This window comes from Bombus pascuorum, chromosome 1, assembly GCF_905332965.1.
Source record: "Bombus pascuorum chromosome 1, iyBomPasc1.1, whole genome shotgun sequence".
NCBI lineage: Eukaryota > Metazoa > Arthropoda > Insecta > Hymenoptera > Apidae > Bombus > Bombus pascuorum.
Window position 1 is genome coordinate 2,793,363 of NC_083488.1, and position 17,716 is coordinate 2,811,078.

The 17,716-nt window shown below is 42.1% G+C and overlaps 1 protein-coding gene and 1 non-coding gene across 2 annotated transcripts in view; both read right to left on the reverse strand.

The window, feature by feature from the left end:
• LOC132916131 (uncharacterized) overlaps positions 1-17,716 on the reverse strand; it is a 53,322-nt gene that overhangs the window by 18,322 nt on the left and 17,284 nt on the right. The window lies entirely within an intron of this gene.
• On the reverse strand, positions 9,561-9,681 carry LOC132916140 (U4 spliceosomal RNA). Its single transcript, XR_009660023.1, has one exon. It is a non-coding gene; the product is annotated as a U4 spliceosomal RNA (small nuclear RNA).

Below are 17,716 nucleotides of genomic sequence, written 5' to 3' on the forward strand. Positions count from 1 at the left end.
TGGTTGTTAAATGATCAGAATGAAGTCGTAGAACAGTGATAAAAGCATCTTTTTTTTTAGTTAACGTACTAGTCTGGTGAAATTGAAAATATCAGAAGAAACATCTATTTTTCTATGGATAAGACAAGAAGGAATATTAATACAATGCGATTTACAACTAATACGACTTCCATCTATATCTATTTGTTATATTTTTATTCTGTTGTTTCTTTTTTAAATAACATTCGAAGTATTGCGAAAATGTGTTTACAAGAAGAGAAAAATTCTCCGTACTTTCAATCGGGTTTCATATCGAATTTTGAAAAACTGTTTAATCTTTCTCGTTAAATTTAAACGAACAGCCATCAACTATTTCGTATACGTTTGATACATTTCGGTGATGTAACGCATACCTATTACACCTACATAATTCTCGACTTAAAAATTGTGACAACAAACGCAGAGAAGACAGAGAGCGTTCTGCGTCGTTCGTAAATATTAATTCGAATCCTGGCCGTATACGGTGATACACAAAACGCGCAGGATTCGCATTTCCCCATTGGAATTGACTCCGTTACATGAAAGCACGTTTGCGGGGGTAGGTGGTGGCAAACAAATCCCGGGATCGTGGCACTCTTGGGACAACGTCCCTTATTCTCGTCCGTATACGCGGCGATTCCGGTCCCCTTGATTTTATACTCCTTTTTTTCTGGAATATAAGGCTCGTTGATCCTGGACACGGTATAAATAATTCCTCGAACAAGATCCCAATGAATCACCTTCAAAGGAATTTCGTCGGATTGTCGCGACAGCTACGTAGCGAACTCGACATTTCCAAGCAAATCGTACAGAGTTTCGTTTATTGGAATACGGCAAAGGGAAGATTCGTTTCTTTTCCATTCTCGTTTTATTCGATTAAATAGAAGTATAATAATACGATAAAATATAAAATAATGTAGAACGTTTTCGACGGTGAAACAAGGGAGAATAAATTATTTCTTCTATCGAATGGAAAATTTACGTTCCATCGATACATCGAAATTCCAGGCAGCGGTACCAGTCATCGGTAGCCATAAGTAGCTAGGATAACGCGTAACAGCTTCATAATGACGCAGTAGCGAAAATGAGAAAGGAAGAGCTACTCTCGCGGCGTGATAATAAAAGTAAATCACGTGCAGGCCGAGTAGCACGTGGTTGCGGAGAGTCGTGGTGCTAATCGTGATTTCGGGAAAGCCCAGCCACCGCAAATGCGGGGAAAACTCGCCGCAATAAAAGCCAAACGGGAGAGAACCAGAGAGAAAGGGAAAAGGTGAAGGGAGAGGACGATGGTACAGAGAATAAAGAGACAAGAGGCCTCTACCGGGTAGAGAATCGGTGGCACGAGAGAGAAGGATGAGAGAAACGACCAAGAGCTAAAGCCAAAGAGCAACGAAGGCAGACATACGATGAAAAGTAGTAGGCACACGGTGAGTGCATGTGTTCGTTCGAAACGCGTTCTCGTTGCAGACGGAACCAACGGAGAGAAGAACGAACGGTACCAGAAAAAGGCGCACAATACACAGTTGGCGGGTCTGTGCGCGGCTGAAAAAAGCATCGAGGGTTGGTCAGAGGGTGGCTAAAGGTGGCAGGCACCATTTTTCTCGGGCAGTGTGCGAGAGCAGAAATATGCCTGCATCGTCGCAATTAGTTGCGCGCCACGAAAAAGGAGAACGTCGAATGGCCGACGGACGGACGGACGAGCAGGAAGCCGCTGTTAATCTTTGCGGGTCGTAATGGCGGGAAGTAACGCCTCTCTTCGCGGGAAAAGTGCACTTACTTGCAGCAGGCCACAGCCATGTAAAAAATTTTGGCCCGTATCAGCTTCGAGATAAATCGTAGCCTACCTCCGCTTTTGTGCTTCATGGTGAACATTGCTTAAACGTGAATTATGAGTTACCCTTATAATTGGACGTGTTGAAAAAGTTAGATTAAATGCTGTTTTCAGTCGTGATATTTTAATCAGGATAGAACGAGTATCAACATTTCGAATGTTAGAAAGATAGGAATCTTGTAGTCTTGCTCGCTCTATAAGAGGAATGGCGATGTTGCGTAAATTGGGTAGATTGGTTGGAACTGCTGAATTCGTTCGAACGCAACGCTGGGAAAATCCCAATTAGACCGGTTGAACGACAGTCGATGCTAATGTCGGGCGATTTTGGAAAGGTCGTAGCGGTAGAGGGAAAATCTGGATCGGAACTCGCTGAACTGAGCTCTAATCCCTGCTACCACCTGAACAAACACCGGTCACCGTGGTTCTCTTGTCAAAGAAGACTAATGATTCGATGGAATTTCTCGGTCGTCGCGTAAAACTAGTTCGGGGAAATTGTGAAGAAGCTCGAAGCCAACGGAAGTATTCGTGAAACCACCAACTCGTGCAAGTTTTATATACTCCATCAAACCGGTTACTTCAGAGCTGTACTAAATTCCTCGGCATTAATCGATCTTCTCAGACAAACCTTTCTTTCGCCATATCTTATCCCATAAATCGAATCGTTTTGGGTACCGCGATCTTTAACCCTGCTGCGTTCTTTCGAACATTTTACATTCAGTCGTGTTTTGTTTTTTTTTTTTTATCGTTAGAAAATTCCTCTAGTTCGAGGGTGTATAGAAGGAGGTACGAGAAAATTGTACTTGATACATCGCTTCTTGTTTTCGACGCGTGACAATGTTTTCTTTGAAAACATAGCTCGTTAAAACTGAGGTAGGAGAAGGAATACAAATTGGAAGATTTTAATCAAAGGTAATCAAATATATATACATATAGCTTCTTATCGGAGTATGCATTGCGATATTGGGATGTTTTATTCCTGAAAACGTCAGCTCTTTCGAATACGCATCCACTGTAACCATAATCCTACTTTCCGAATGTAAATTCTATGGAACGACAGGCAAAACGCTTTGGTAGATTGGAAGCTCGCCGAGTTATCCAACATAGGAAGAGTCCAGGCTTCGAAGGTGGTGGCGGACGTAGTGTGTGGCTATCGATCACTGGTCCACCCCTGTGGGCGATGGTCTCCTCCTAGCAAATTCTCTCTTCGTCTTTCGCTGTTGGTCTTCGTCGATTTTCCTCTCGCTCAGCCCTTGGCAGAACCAGCTCCTCTCTCTTATCCTCATCCCCTCGAGTTACACCGAATTTACCTAACGTAGGCGCGGTAGGTCGGTTCTCTTCCTCTTGTTCCTCTATCCGTCTCGCCTTCGAGCTCGTCTCTTCCGTTCTCTGGCCTTCTCTGGTTCGCTCCCCTGGTGCCAACGTCTCCGTAGCCCTGGACCCTTTGAGAGCTTTCCTCGAGGAGGCCTAGAGAGGCTAGTGCGAGGGAGAGATCTCGAACCGAGAGAGCAAAAAGAGGAGACGAAGCGTAGACAGAGAGGAACGAAGGGGGGAGGGAGAGAGGGAAAGAGAAAGCTTGTTATGGACGTGATGGACCCTTCGTTCGTCGTACATCTGGGCAAGTAGACCGGGCAGAAAGGGGGAAGAGAAGCTTTTAGAGCTTGGAATATTCACGAGGCCGTGGCTTGGACAAGCGAAACACATCCCTCGATATCTGCTCCTTCTTTTGACGTCACGCCCTGAAATCAAATCGGTTGAACCGAAGACACGGCCAAGTTGATCCCTGACTCCCTGAGAATCGTTCTCGTTGCGCGCTGGCCGCGTATCATGCAACCCAATGATAGACATCGATCTATCGAAAGCGACGAAATATCGTTTCCAATAGCTTCAACGTAGTTTAAACGTTTCACCGTTTCGTCTTATGTGTCGTTCTCGCGTGTTCATCGAAAACTTCCGAAACTACATGCGGTTCGTCAAACTAAAAATTTCTACAGAATTACAAACTATCTAAATCCTTTCGTCTAGAAATTTTCTTTACAAAAATTTGATCATCCGAAAATGTAGCTGTCAGAGTTCTTCCGTAGCTGTTGAAATTTCAATGAATGTCCAATTGAATTTCCGCGAAACTTAAAGAGCTTGTTTAATAATTGCAAGGTCACCATTAAGCGTCCATATGCATCTGAGCCGCGTTCAAGCCGAATATTTGAACTTCGTGGGCCAAGAACTTGTGCGCGTCCACGGACGCCTTTTGATTTCGTATTCAGGGTACGTTGTCCTCCGTGGCGCTGAGCATTGCCTACCAGCAGGAATAGCAAGGTTCTGGAAGGACTTCCTCGGCAATCAGCGATGGTCCGACGTCGGTGTTTGTCTTCGCGCGTGATTGGCGCCTTGCTTTGCCGCTTCTGTTTGGTTCAACGTTAAGGTGCCTCGGCATTCCGGTCTACGCGACTGTTTATTGACATTTAACTTCGGTAACGAGCGTACGTAGAGCTGACATCGTTGCAGGATTACTCGTGAAACACTGGTTCACAGAGATAAACACGTTTATACGTGTTTCGTTCATTTCATCGAAACAATTTACTCTCAGTTCACTGAGTAAATGTAAATTGGAAATGCGTTAAGGAAAGTAACATATACAACGTTTTTATTAATTACGTTCGATTATCACTATTGCATTGAATGATTTACAAGTCTCAGGACCAATAAAAATCCCCATCGTACTATTCTCGTGTACTATTATCACGCGCATTATCTTTACGCTCATCGACGAATAAACACCATACGTAGGACACGTGGCGACTCACGATAGAAACAGTAGAACGGTTAATAACAGCGCGCAAATCATCAGGAACCTTGACGAATTCCCCTCGGTCCATGTGTTGCAAAATTTATGGATTCCCTTCGCTAGGGCTGGAACAATTCACAAGCGTGCGAGAATTTTCCTATACGCTATCTCCCGCATGTGCGTTCATCTATGTCGTATACACTTATATGTATATATACGTTTATTGTATATACGAGTATATATACATCGACTATAAAAAAGTATTGGTGCACACCCTTATTTTCCAATGAATCGCTTTTTTATCGGGCTCTATATATTTCATTTTTGTAGTATCAAATTTTTGTAGCGATATGGGAATACTACTGTACGATATGAAATTTAATATATTTGAATCTAAGCAATCATTATGTAAATATAGTATAGTAAATACGATGGTACGCTAATAATTTGTATATCTACGGTATACTTACGTGTATATACATACATATACGTGTATGTGAATTCCTACATATATACACGTATATGTATGTATATACACGTAGACATGTGAAAGTACGTATACGTATCTGCGCGCATGTATGCGTAGGCATGTTGGTGCGTGCGCGCGTACGATATGAGGTCTTGTAGGAATTCACTGGCGGGCGTAAATTCTCTGCCTCTCTCCCGGTCACCCCTGCCATCTAGTCGCTTTGGCTCCCCTTGGGTGGACTCTAAAGTCCACCCCCTTAGCTGGCTACCACCCCACGACCAGCCACCCCATATCTCTCGCTCTTTTTCCTCCGTCGGCCTCCCTGTCTCTGGTGGACGCGTAGCTTTCTCTGACCACCGTCGCTGCCGCCTCCAGCGACAACATTCTGCAGTCGGACGAAGGGTGGCCACCCCTTCACCGAGAACAGAACGGACTGAGGACAGTGACGCTCAAGCTCGAGTAACTGATCACCACGACGATAAGGAACGTTTCTTTTTTTATCGTCGAGTCTCTTTTTGCCGCGTTACCGGATCCCTGCACGCGACATTACTTCGGCTTTATTGCTTTTAATCACCTGACGCGCGCAGGAGAAGCCACCAGGCGGTTGATGCAGGTCGAAGAAATTGTCGAGGGATGATGGCTTTTATGGGGAACTCAAAGTGTTACGCGAGTATCTTCTTCGATGTTTCCGAGACGATACGTTCCTTGAGTGACGTTGTTATACATTTTTTGCTTGGTCGAGGGCGGCATTTATACACGTTGATGGCTTCAGGTAGAGGAATATTCATTTAAAATTCGATAGAAAGTGATAATCTTTAAGACGAAATTTTAGAAAACGCGCGGTTTAAGACCTCTTCTTGAAAAATTAAATTCTCTGCATTTAAGAAACTTTCTGATAATAAGATTTTAATATTAATCTTAAAGCGACAATTTCCCAAATAAAATAATAATATAGCCGTGTCGTTTCGCCCCAGGCAATCATACATTTTAGATGTCTCTGTAAATTTCTAGATTTCTGAAATTTTGGCCCAGCGATGTGATATTATCTCACAAGGTCGACGAAGAATATACTTTATTGAAAGTTTCGTTTACCCTATATAATCTTCGATTCTCGTTTCCACTCATTTATTCGCAATGGAAAACAAAAGATCCACGAAATTACAATCTTAACGCGAATAAACTAGGAATATAATCGCATGACCTTATCGGTGCTTACAGATTCCACACACGTACGCACGGAGAACATCCTGAGCCCGGTAAGTGGCGTATGGAGATATCCGAAGGGGGTTGGATAGCTCGAATGGTTTGCGAGGGTGCCACTGAAGGGTGGTACTGTGCCAGAGAGAAGGGTGAAAGCAGGTGGATGGATACGGTGGTGAAGGAGGACGGAAGAGATGCGAGGACGGAAGACGATGCGGATAAACGAGAAGCAAGGGGGAAAGGAGAGAGGGTGGAACAAGGAGGAAGTAGAAAAGGATCAGAGTCAGGGAAGGTAAAAGCAAAGAGTGAGAGTGAAGGTAAGGACAGCGAAAGGGAGAAAAGAGAGGGGATTAGGTAGGGTCGAGAAAACGTGGACTTGGAAGATGGTTCTCTGGACCATCCTTTCAACCTCCCCTTTTCCTACTTGCCTCTCTTTTCTCGTCTCTTCTCTTTCTCGCACTCCCGGCATTCAAAATACGTCGATACTACAAGAGATTTTTCGTGTTCGCTAAATCATTTATGGAAACAAAATATTGGTCGTGGTAGAAGAAACGAAAAGTGTTTTTTCTTAGAGCGTGTAGTATGTGTATTATTGTACGTACGAGGTCGAAACGTACGAAACGTACGATTTTTAACGATTCTTGTTTCACCGATGAATTCTAAAATAGATGCGTTTATACATGGAAAAGTTAAAGTAAAAAATCATGGCTATACGTGCAAAAGAGAAAATTCTAGACTTGGAAATGATATACAAAATAATATATAAGAATGAAAGATAAGCGGATTAATATAATAAAACGAAAGAAAATATCTAAGCGAGTACGGTATCGATGACTATAGGCGGAACGATCGAGTCACAGAATCGGTTGATCTTCCGTCAATTACAGCGGCGTCTCGATCCTGTGAACGAAAGGAGAGCCGCTCCGGAGAGGAATGGCCAGTCGTTCGAAGGACGCTTCTGCTCGCGGGCTAATTCCACGGTTGAGCGACAGCCGGCTAATTTTTGCTCGGGGCCAATTCCGGCCGCGTCCTTGGGCGCGCTGTTGCCGGTTTAATAATGCAACACGCCACTGTGTCAGTGTGCCAATCCTTGCTCGGGTATTCGTGACAACTGACAAGTCGCTGCAACAGCAACCTTTCCGCTTTGGAACCTTTATCGAACGTGCCGGACCTTATTCCGCCTGCTTGACCGTTACTCATTTTCGGCGACGAAACGAGCTCATCCCGGAATGCGAGCGCTTCAGTGGGGGCGGGATCATTCGGGGGTCTCCCCGTCTTGTGAATTATTCCTAAGGTGACTTTGGGCTACTACTCTTACATTCTACTTTATCGCGCCGACATTCGCGAGCTTTAATTGCTCCGCGACGTACGTGCGTCTTAGAACTTGTAGTAAGCTGCGGAGGAATCGTGGAACGGCACAACGTAAAGTTTCGATATAATTCCGTAGTTTTTTTATTAAATAGAATAAAGAAAACTTGCTCGAGCGTCACTGTCAAAGGATAGTCTTGTAATATTTATTTGGACAACAGTAAAATAGATGAAACATGGGTTTACTTTAAACGCGACATTTTTGATTGAGATGGGACTGGAAAGTAGAGATTGCCGCAAAGAAATGGAATTTTTAATTACGCTACGTAAATTACGAGACATTGAGGAATTATTCAGAGCTGCATTAAGAGTTTAAAAATTTATCAAGGAAGAGCACTCGGTCGTTTAGATACATACATCCAATTGTTGGAACATATAATCTTTTATCATTGTATACTCGTGGCAAATGATGTTTATATTAGAATAGAACCACAATTAACACGTTCTCCTCTCTGCTTTAGTAGCTGTGAAAATTTTGAATTTATTTATCTCACGACTGAGCTCGAAAGGCAGGCTCGGCACTCCGTTGTTTGGTCAAGACAAAGGAAACGTTCATTAAGAAAACGCCATTAGGAGTGAACTTCTCTGTCTTCGTCTTCTTCTTCTTCTTCTTTCCTCTTTTCTTTTAGTTCTTTATCTTCTACTTCTCATTCGACCTCTTTGAGCTAATCCGTCAGATGAAAATAGAAATGCCTCCATACTAATTAAATGGAATTCTGCAGTGATCCCAAGACAAGATATATAGTATATTGCATAAATATGCATTATGTAGGAACACTTTTGTAGAAACAAAAGAACCCTTTCTACATTTTTTCAAAATCCTCTATTAGGTAATTCCTTTCTCCATTCTCTTCAACGGCCAAAGCGCGAAAACATTGAAAGGCATTACACCCAACAATATGCAATTGTACAATTTTATTTCATTTTATTAATATTTCTTTTTTTATAAACGACTCCAAGATTATATCCCATCTCTACATTTCTTTTCATTTAAATTTCCCGTACGTGCACAAACAACTAACGTCTACCTTTCAATCGCGAAGATCTAAAAGATCGAAAAGAGAAGAACATCGATCATTATTTCTCCAAACTTCTTTCAAAAATTCCAAATTCCATCGTGGAAACGTAGTGAATAGATCATCGATTATCAGCGGGTGTTTTCCGGCTAATTCGCGATTCGTAGCGCGTCGGTAATCGACAGACTTAATAGGGCGCGCCGGAGGAATATTCTGTTTGTGGCGAAGGCGCGCGCGAACGGTGCGAAAAAAGGGGTGTAGGACGAGAAGAAGAGGACGGATAAAGAGATATCAACGCGGATTTACTCTCGGTATCCGGGGCTAGCAGCGGGAAGTGCCTCGTTCCTCGATCCGGCCCGTCTCAAGGATGGAAGGATCCTCTGCAGATATTCACCTTCGAATCCTGAAGAAACGAGTGGCCGTGCCGAACTCGATCGGCCATAATTTACGACGTCGACGTACCAGCCGGAACGTTATCGCGCGATTCTGATCAGCGGCGAGAGACTTCGACCCCGCGATACAAAAAACCGTTCCGAGATCTCGTCGAGGTCGTTACTCGAACGCGCTCGAGTAATGAGGGGCTATCGAAAGCGAAGGCAAAGACGCGAGATTCGAGCGTTGCACGTGTTTTCTGCCCTGATCACTCATTAGTTAGCGGCGTGGATCGCGTACAACAGAAGAACGGAAGGAACTACGTCAGGGAAACGACGGTAAATCGAGCTGATTCGATTGTTTCGACGATCGCCATTATACTCGTATTTATTTTCTGTACTTTCCATTCCTCTTCTTTCCCCTCCGTACATTTATTTGGACTCTGACTTGTTCGCGAGATGCAATTGAATTTCCTAATTCACGATATTCGTTTATTTAAATTATGTTCGTTAGAAACTTAGAAGATATTCTCGATAGACGTGTTCTAAAAATAATCTTTTTCAACTAGCAATAATCGCACCTCGGTAGAACCTCATTGGTTACGATATCGACACTGCGCAAAGCTGTTCTAAAAATAATCGTCTAAGAATTCTCATGTTCATTTTTATGCCGTCTTCTGGCTCGTTTATGCGTATATGCGACATTTGATTGATATATCGTACATAGAAAAATAACAGATTCAGAGACTGAAAGTTACGATGAAAATTTAAAATCGCTTCACTTTCGCTTATTTTCCCATTTGCTCGCGGCTCTGTACCACGGCGAAAGAACAAGAACAAAAATCAATTCCCCAACTCGATTTCAACGCCAATAAACCATCAAAAGTCCTGGAAAACAGCTCACAGGCTGAAACTTCGAAAGTTCTACCCCTCTCGTTGTTTGTTACCGATCAAACGTCGTACTTTCTCTGTATCCTTCCTTGGATATCAAAAATCGCTTGAGCATAGCTCGATTTCCGCTTCGCCAGCAAAGTTCCGAGGCTACACGCGGAAACGCGTTTGTTGTTCTCGAAGCAGAAATTTAGAGATCATTCGTTAGCGTTCAAGCAACTCGTCGTTGTTCTCCCCTCGTTGTTTTTCAGTGATCGATCATCCGTCTATGCAACCAAAGAGAAAAAGAGAGAGGGGGGGGGGGAGGGGGAATCGAGGACAGGTGAGAGTTTTCTGGAGTTTCGCTTTGTCCTCGTCGTTTCTACCTGGCCCTAAACGTTCACAAGCAAGTGCATCAGCAGCATTTTTCGAAAAACTATTTGGCGAAACCGGCGTGGCAATGTTCCCAGCGGGAGATCCTTTCTTTTTTTGTCTCTTTTGAAACTGTGCGAGTAAGAAGCGAACACGCCTCTTTCTCTCCTTAACAGATCTTACTCGTAGATACCCCGACTTGGTTAAATTCATTTTCAAAGACCTCGTGTAATTAACGTCTTCTTCCATTTGTCTTCTGTCGTAGTCGTTAGGTTTCCTGGAAAAACAGCTTTCTATCTCGCTGCGATTCTTTTGGTTCCGGACTAACATCGTAGACGTTTCGTTGTAACTGCTGTGCTTCCTATTTGTGAAATTGTTTATTATACCAGATTTTGTGTGATAAAATCGAAAGACAGTTTGTTATGGCTGCATTGTTTCAACCAACTTGACGATGTAGCTAGATATTCGTGAGCGATTAGTATTCTTCTATTTCGTGTCATACGACTAAACTCAGTAAATAAGAAACTATTCGTAATAGTAAACAACATACATGGTTAACTCATTAATTTTTGACTAATTGTTTGTTGATAATCGTTTATGGAACTTTATCGTGTTACGAATAAACATTAGAATTTTGCACTGACAAAGTTTGTAGCGTAGATTATGCATGTGCTATAAATATATTAAATATGGAAATAATGAAAAGAAATATTAAAAGTGGTAAAGGAAGCAAAGGTCATAGCGAAATATTTAATTGTCGTCGTCACTTACGCTAAGAGAATAAATTAAAACTGTTAACGCGTTCGACAAAATTTCGTTAAAAGTTACAGAATTTATAGATCTTCGGAATTTACAAAGTTCGAAATTTAGATCTCCAATTGGAAGAACCTAAAAAGTTCATAAATTTTCAACTCGGTACGATTACGCGTCTGGATGGTGAGAAATAGCAAGGATATCGAACAGATCGATTATAAAAGGGAATAATATTTCTGCCAACTGTGTTCGTACGTCAAATCGCAAAACAACTTGGAATGATTTTTTAATATAATTATAGTCCGAATGAAACGGACTAGGCGAAGGCTCGTGTCTTTTGTTATTTATCGATGGGCAACATGTCATCCGACAGCACGGTGTAATTAACGTTCCAGACTAATTCGGCTCCCATTGTCGGAACGGAGCAGCGTCGGCCAAAGATAGATAATTTCCGTGTTTTGTTATGCCTTTTTTCAGCCGTCCATGGAACACGGGGGTGGAGCAACGTGGACTGACGTTGACTGACGTTCAACAGACGTTTCCCATTATTTTGAATAGTAGAAAATCGACGAATCTTCAGAGCCATACGTCGCCGCTGAATACACCGCCGTTTCCACGAAACGTTTTCAGTTTGTAAAACGTAAGACTCTCGTCGTTGTACGCTAATATTTTCTCGGAAATTCGTAAGCTGATTGAAGTGGCCTTTGAGGGTGATTTGCTCTCGACGCATCAAACGTAACACAGTTCCCAAACGTTTCACTTTCAATCGTGACAGAATTTCATTTTATTAAAACCCTTTGTTAATTGATAATACACAGCGGGAATCGAAAGTGACTATACGTTTTACAAAAATCAACTTAGTACAATATTGGCTTACATATAAATTTAATTATAATTTTTGCTATTAATTCCTATCCTCTCGTACTCTATATTTTTCAATCAAGTTAAATTATCAGTATGTTAAGTTACAAAAATTAACCGTTTACATTCTTACGTAGAAATGATAGAAACTTGCCAAGAGAAGATTCAAAACTATTCAAGCGTCACGTAGCCGGTTTCGAGGTTACGTGTTTAAAATCCAGCTCCTTGACGACAGCCGAATCTCTTTGAGGCTAAGAACGCAGCGTCATAGAAAATCAAGGCCTACCATTTATTTTTCAGTAGTTTTCAGTTTGACCGACAGTTCGCAATCTCCAGAGTGAATCTACAGGACACGGTTTAAGCCTGTTCTCTCATATTTCGTGTTCAGGAAAGGAAAAACACAGGAGAATTGGCGCGCTTCTTTTTCACCCCTTGACCCCCTATACCGACAGTGGTACCATCTTTTTTCCTCAAAATAAACTCGAGGCCCCGCTTCCGTCTACGTTGGAACAGGACTCTCTAGGCGGTACATATATTTCTTCTATTGTCTAGCCCCGGAGTTTCCTATTGTTTCTAGAAATTTATCGCTTCACGGGAAGTTTGGCCACGCAGAAGCGGGTGCTTTCATCTTGAGCTAACGACGAAGGGTGGGAGAGAGAAAGAGAGCGTGTGAGCAGGCCGAACGAGAGAGGGAAGAGATATAGATTCAAAGCGGAGGCGATAATTAGTACTTCTACAAAATTATTTATGCCTGAAATAAATCAAGGGAAAGCTTAATTGCTTCCCTCTTTGCGCGTTCTCTATCCGAGCTCATTTTTTTTCGCTTTCTGTTCTTCCGCTTTTGTTTCCCCCCTTTTATTTTTTTTTAATGCCACGAGATTCTTGTCGAAACTCACGCGTACAAAAATTTATCGTGCCATTTAGCTTCTAATCTACCAGATTCCTTTGTGGGGGAGGAAGAGGGTTAGAGGTAGAAGCTTGGACGATCTTGTTTTATTTAGATTGCAGTGTTTTAAAATATTGAGAGCGGCATGAAAGTAGGTTTTGATAAAAGCGTTTGTCGCAGATGGGTAAAATGAAATTTTATTTTATTTTAATTTATTGGGAATATTATCCTTTCATTAGGTGTTGTTATTATTCGTTACAATTTTTCACTCGAGTTACTCGATGATTAAGTAACCGTATGGTGGCAAAAGAAAACGATATAATTACATGGAAATAAAATAATTCTTGAAATGGACGAACAGATGGGTACGAGATATACGTTTCAAACCATATGGCGTTATAGAGGATTCGCTGCCAAAATACTAAAACATCCGATTATCATATAGAATTTAATATTTCATATTTAATAAAAAAAAAAGGAGTAACTCCTATAAACTTTACTTAACAACCAACTATATCAAAGTTTTTAGTAACCGAACTGCATATACTATAGCTTAGTTTCCATGAATCCAAATAAAGTCTAAAATCATACCTTCCCACACCTACTACACGATCACGATGGTCGATTACAAAGGCATTCTCGCGTTTACGAATTCACGAGAGAGGAAAAGGCGAGAACAGAAACGAAAGGGGTGGAACAGTCAATTTACGTTCCACAGGAACGATTTTATTCCGAAAACCATACGGAAGATCAGGGTTTTGTGCTGCAGTCCATTCGAGCAGTGACGGAGGAGAATTTCAAAAGCGTTCGCTGTAGGACGAAGGGAGGGTGGAGAGTGGATAAGGTGTCGTAGAAGCTTAGAACCGTTCGGAGAGAGGGGCCTGAAGGCTTTGGCAACAGGTTTCATCCCCGTGGAAAGCCGCCATGTTTCCGTTCCTACGAGCTTTTCGAAAAACGTCGGTTTTTCCAGCAACAGAGAAGAAGGATGGCATGTCTGGATCTTTTTCTCGTACCCCTACCATTCTTCTTTCTTTTCCTCCTGCTGTCCACGCGTTTTAGCTGTCTTTTTCTCTTACCCGTTTCTTTTTCTCTTTTGTCTTCCTTCTTTGTCTTACTCTGGCTGCGCAACGGTGGATGAACGAGAAGAGGACCCGTTTCTGCGTTTTGCGGGAAACCGGTTTCTTTCCTACGTTAAATTACAAGACGGCTCTTCAACTTTTCTTCCCCCAGGCTCGTTATTTCTCCTCCTTCCGAAGTTTATAGGAGGCAACGTTTTATTTACATTGTAGCCGGGTTACTTCGAAATCGAAAGTCGCCGTGGAAACAGGATCGTAAACACGCGCGACTTTTAATATCGCTTCGACTTTCTTGAAATGTAATTGTCTTATTTCTCACCACCTCTTCGTCAGTGGTCATTCACGCGAGTAAAAGAGAGAACGAGATTCTTTTTATTTCCCATTTCGGTAGATAATTCGCCGTGGCCGCTGCAGGATTTCACGGCCCACGAACAAGGAATGTAGCGTTTCGAAGGGCCAAAGTGACGTTGCATCGGTTAGAATTGATTTGATGGATTTCACTTCGTCGATTATCGAATGCACTAGGATAATATTAAATATAGAGAAAATTTTACGACCACCGGTATCTAGACCGTTTTAAATATAGCATTGACGTATATGAAAAGTTAGAAAATAAATGAACCGTTGTGCCTTGAAATTAAAATTTGTTAAAAAAAAAATTAAAATTAATTCCATCCATCTAATCCTATAATTATCTACAAGATATCGTGGGAAACGCCAATACACCGTTCCACCGTTAAATCTCAGAAAATGGGCAGAAGTGTGAATTCGTTTAATGGAAAAAAAGCGTCAACAGCAATAGAGATAATTTTTTTGCCGTTCAAGATATTCTCGTAAAGTGCGAGGACTACCCGTCCTGCCTTTTTTTTTTCGCAGCCAGCGGTATGCACCTCTTTGAAGTGAAATTTTGGGAAACAGACGAGAAAATGACAGAAAAATTGGAAGTAACGCGTGAGAAACAAAGATGGCCAAGAGTGAACCGATGCCGACATTAAGGAAGCCTTGGTTACAAGATCGTAACTCAACCACTTTAGAGTTTCTCGGTCCGTGGCACGCCATTAGGCATCCTCTTTAGAAAAATAAATCTTCCCTTCCAGGAATTCCACCTAGACGTCGGGAACCTAGTCTCGAATACGCATAACGAGTCGACACCCCCGTGTCGAGGAAAATGGACTCGTCCAGCAAGGGTGGTCACTATGAGGCACCACTCTCTTCCCTTCCACGTTTCCCTCCGTTTTTCGTTTGTGCTCGCCTCTGCTCCGCTTCCATTCCACAAGCGGTTCAAACGCGTTTGAAATGCCGATCAACCGTCGATCGTGTTGCCAACGTTTTCTCGACGAGTTCGAAAATTCAAACCGAATTCGAGAGTGTTACTCTCGAGAGAGATGAGACAGATTGCAGAATAACTTTGAATGCTTTAATTTAAAATTTCAGATATATACGATATACACTAAATTTATAATTTATACTTTATTATTATAATTTGTTATATATATTAATAAATTTATACTACGCTAAATTTATAATCCGCAAATAATACAATTTTGCTAAAAATTCAAAATGTCCTGAAATTTTTGAGCGCGGATGTATGTAGTTTATACGTGTTCTTTTTTTTTTATTTTGGTTTTTTACAATTTGTCCTTATGGAAATTTGCTAAAGTGTTATATCTTATTAATAAAAAATAAAAAAAAAAATAAATATAGCATGTGGGTGGCTACCCCCAGCGGGGTGACAGCTTCGTTTCTTCTAAGTTATATCTTTTATGATTTTATACGTGTGAATAAAAATATGGATAATAGTTTACACATTTTTAGAAAGATACCTATAAAGATCTTCGTAATTAACTGTAAATATGTACATACGCCGGAAACTTTTTTCAATTATATTCCAATATTATATTATGTATATAATAAAATATTGGAAAATTGACAAAGTTGGTCGCTCGATCAGATCGTGCGTTTGAAACAGAAGCAGGAAGGCCAGTCGGATAATACGAAGAAACAATGTTAGAAGAAACACGAGCCAGACGAAGAAGACGGAAAGAAAGGCAAAGGAAACAATTCGGATCCGGCTGCGTAGCTGTCATCAAAGACGTCCCGTCACGATTGCTAGTCACGAAGGAGGAGACCGAGCAAATCCACGTTTTAAAAGAGCTGGAGAGGAGATGAACGAGCGATACGAGAACGAAGAAAAGCATCGGCAATCGTGGTTCTCCAGTGAACCGTTTCGCGAGAAGAATCTGAGTGGACGTCTGGACAAAAGCGCTAGCAACTTTTCCTTGGCCTTCTCCGCGTACCGGAAAATTCGAAAAATGGCCTGCTCCCTTCCTCGCATCCTCCTCTATCTTCGTCTCGAATAGTTTTGTGACCGGTGCGTCGTTTCGTCTTCGACAGCGAATTTTCAAACGCGAAGCCTCCTACCGGTGAATGGAACGCACACAATCGACGCATTGTAGCGTTCCTGGGAGAGCTCGATGCACCTACGGGAATAATATTTACTTCCGGTCGACAGACATCCGGTCTGGTCTCTCGCAACGTTTCTTCAGTGTGTAACACGAAACCATGACGACCAGCAACGCAGTTTTTCTTGCCTCGATGGACCGTTTCGCGACGGGGTATCCCTTGAGGGGGAGGTAAAGGAGAGAATAAAGAAAAAAATTGTTACTTTCCATTGATGAGGTTACCGCAAGGAGCAAAGTAAGGGAGGAAATTACACGTTACGCGTTTAATCGAATTTGAGAGGGTAACGACATGTGCCACAAATTACGTGACGCGACGATGACTTCGATTTTTTATTCCACAGGGGTCGAACCCTTTTCCTCGAACCCGTGCTTGGTTCACGGTCTGCAACTGTCGAGTTTGCTTTTTATGGTTCGACGTTTGGACTCGTTTTGTTCAGGAAAACGCGAATCGATTCGGTGCTACGTAATTCGGGGCGTGTTTGAAATTTAATCGCGTCGAGGAGACTTGAACGATGGTGCAAGCAACGAAAGACTGTGCGTTTTTTCGATTCCAATCGAGTCGTAGAATGAATGTTTAAATGTTGTAAGAGGGAGAGTTTTGGAGTTGATTAAAAGTAGTTAGAAATAAAAATACTACGTTAAAAGAAATAGTCGTTACAAAGTTTGCAAGTTGACTTGTGATTTATCCTGATTCCAAAATATTTATTTACAAATTGTAACGTTGATAACACAATATTTAATTTCGCGTTTAAACATAAACTAACTCGTTCAAACATATCATTGCCAGGGAGATTCAACATTCGACGAAAGTAATCGTTTCACGGAACTGGGAATACGCGAAACGCTCAAAAACGAAGGTTTCTACCGTATCGGTGCAACGATTTCGCAACGACACGATAATTAGGCGACCTTGATCGAACGGGGTAAAGCAAGGATCGCGAAGAAGACGGATCGGGGGAGGGTTGGAGGGAGGGAGGAAAAAAACGACGGAGGTAAATACGAGAAACGAAGAAAGGTAGGTTCCAGTAAGGCTCATTTACTGTTGGCCTGTTGCAAAAAGCATTGATGATCCCTCGAGGCACAAAGAGCAATGATAGAGAGCAACAGATAAGTGCAATCCGAGTTGCAAAACGTTGCGGTGCATGAAGAGGCATTACAGCTCGCTCGCAAATTACTACGCGGGGTAATCATAATGCGATCGTAATGCAACGCGAATGACTTGATTTCGAGCGTGAGCCTCGCCGTTGCGAGATAAGACCCCGGCCATTACGCGAAATTAGCGATTATCGGACGGTAATTCATAATTATTGTTCGTCGTAAAGCGGGCCCGCGAACAGAGGACCGCACGGAACAATATTTCGAATCGACGCGACTCTGTGCT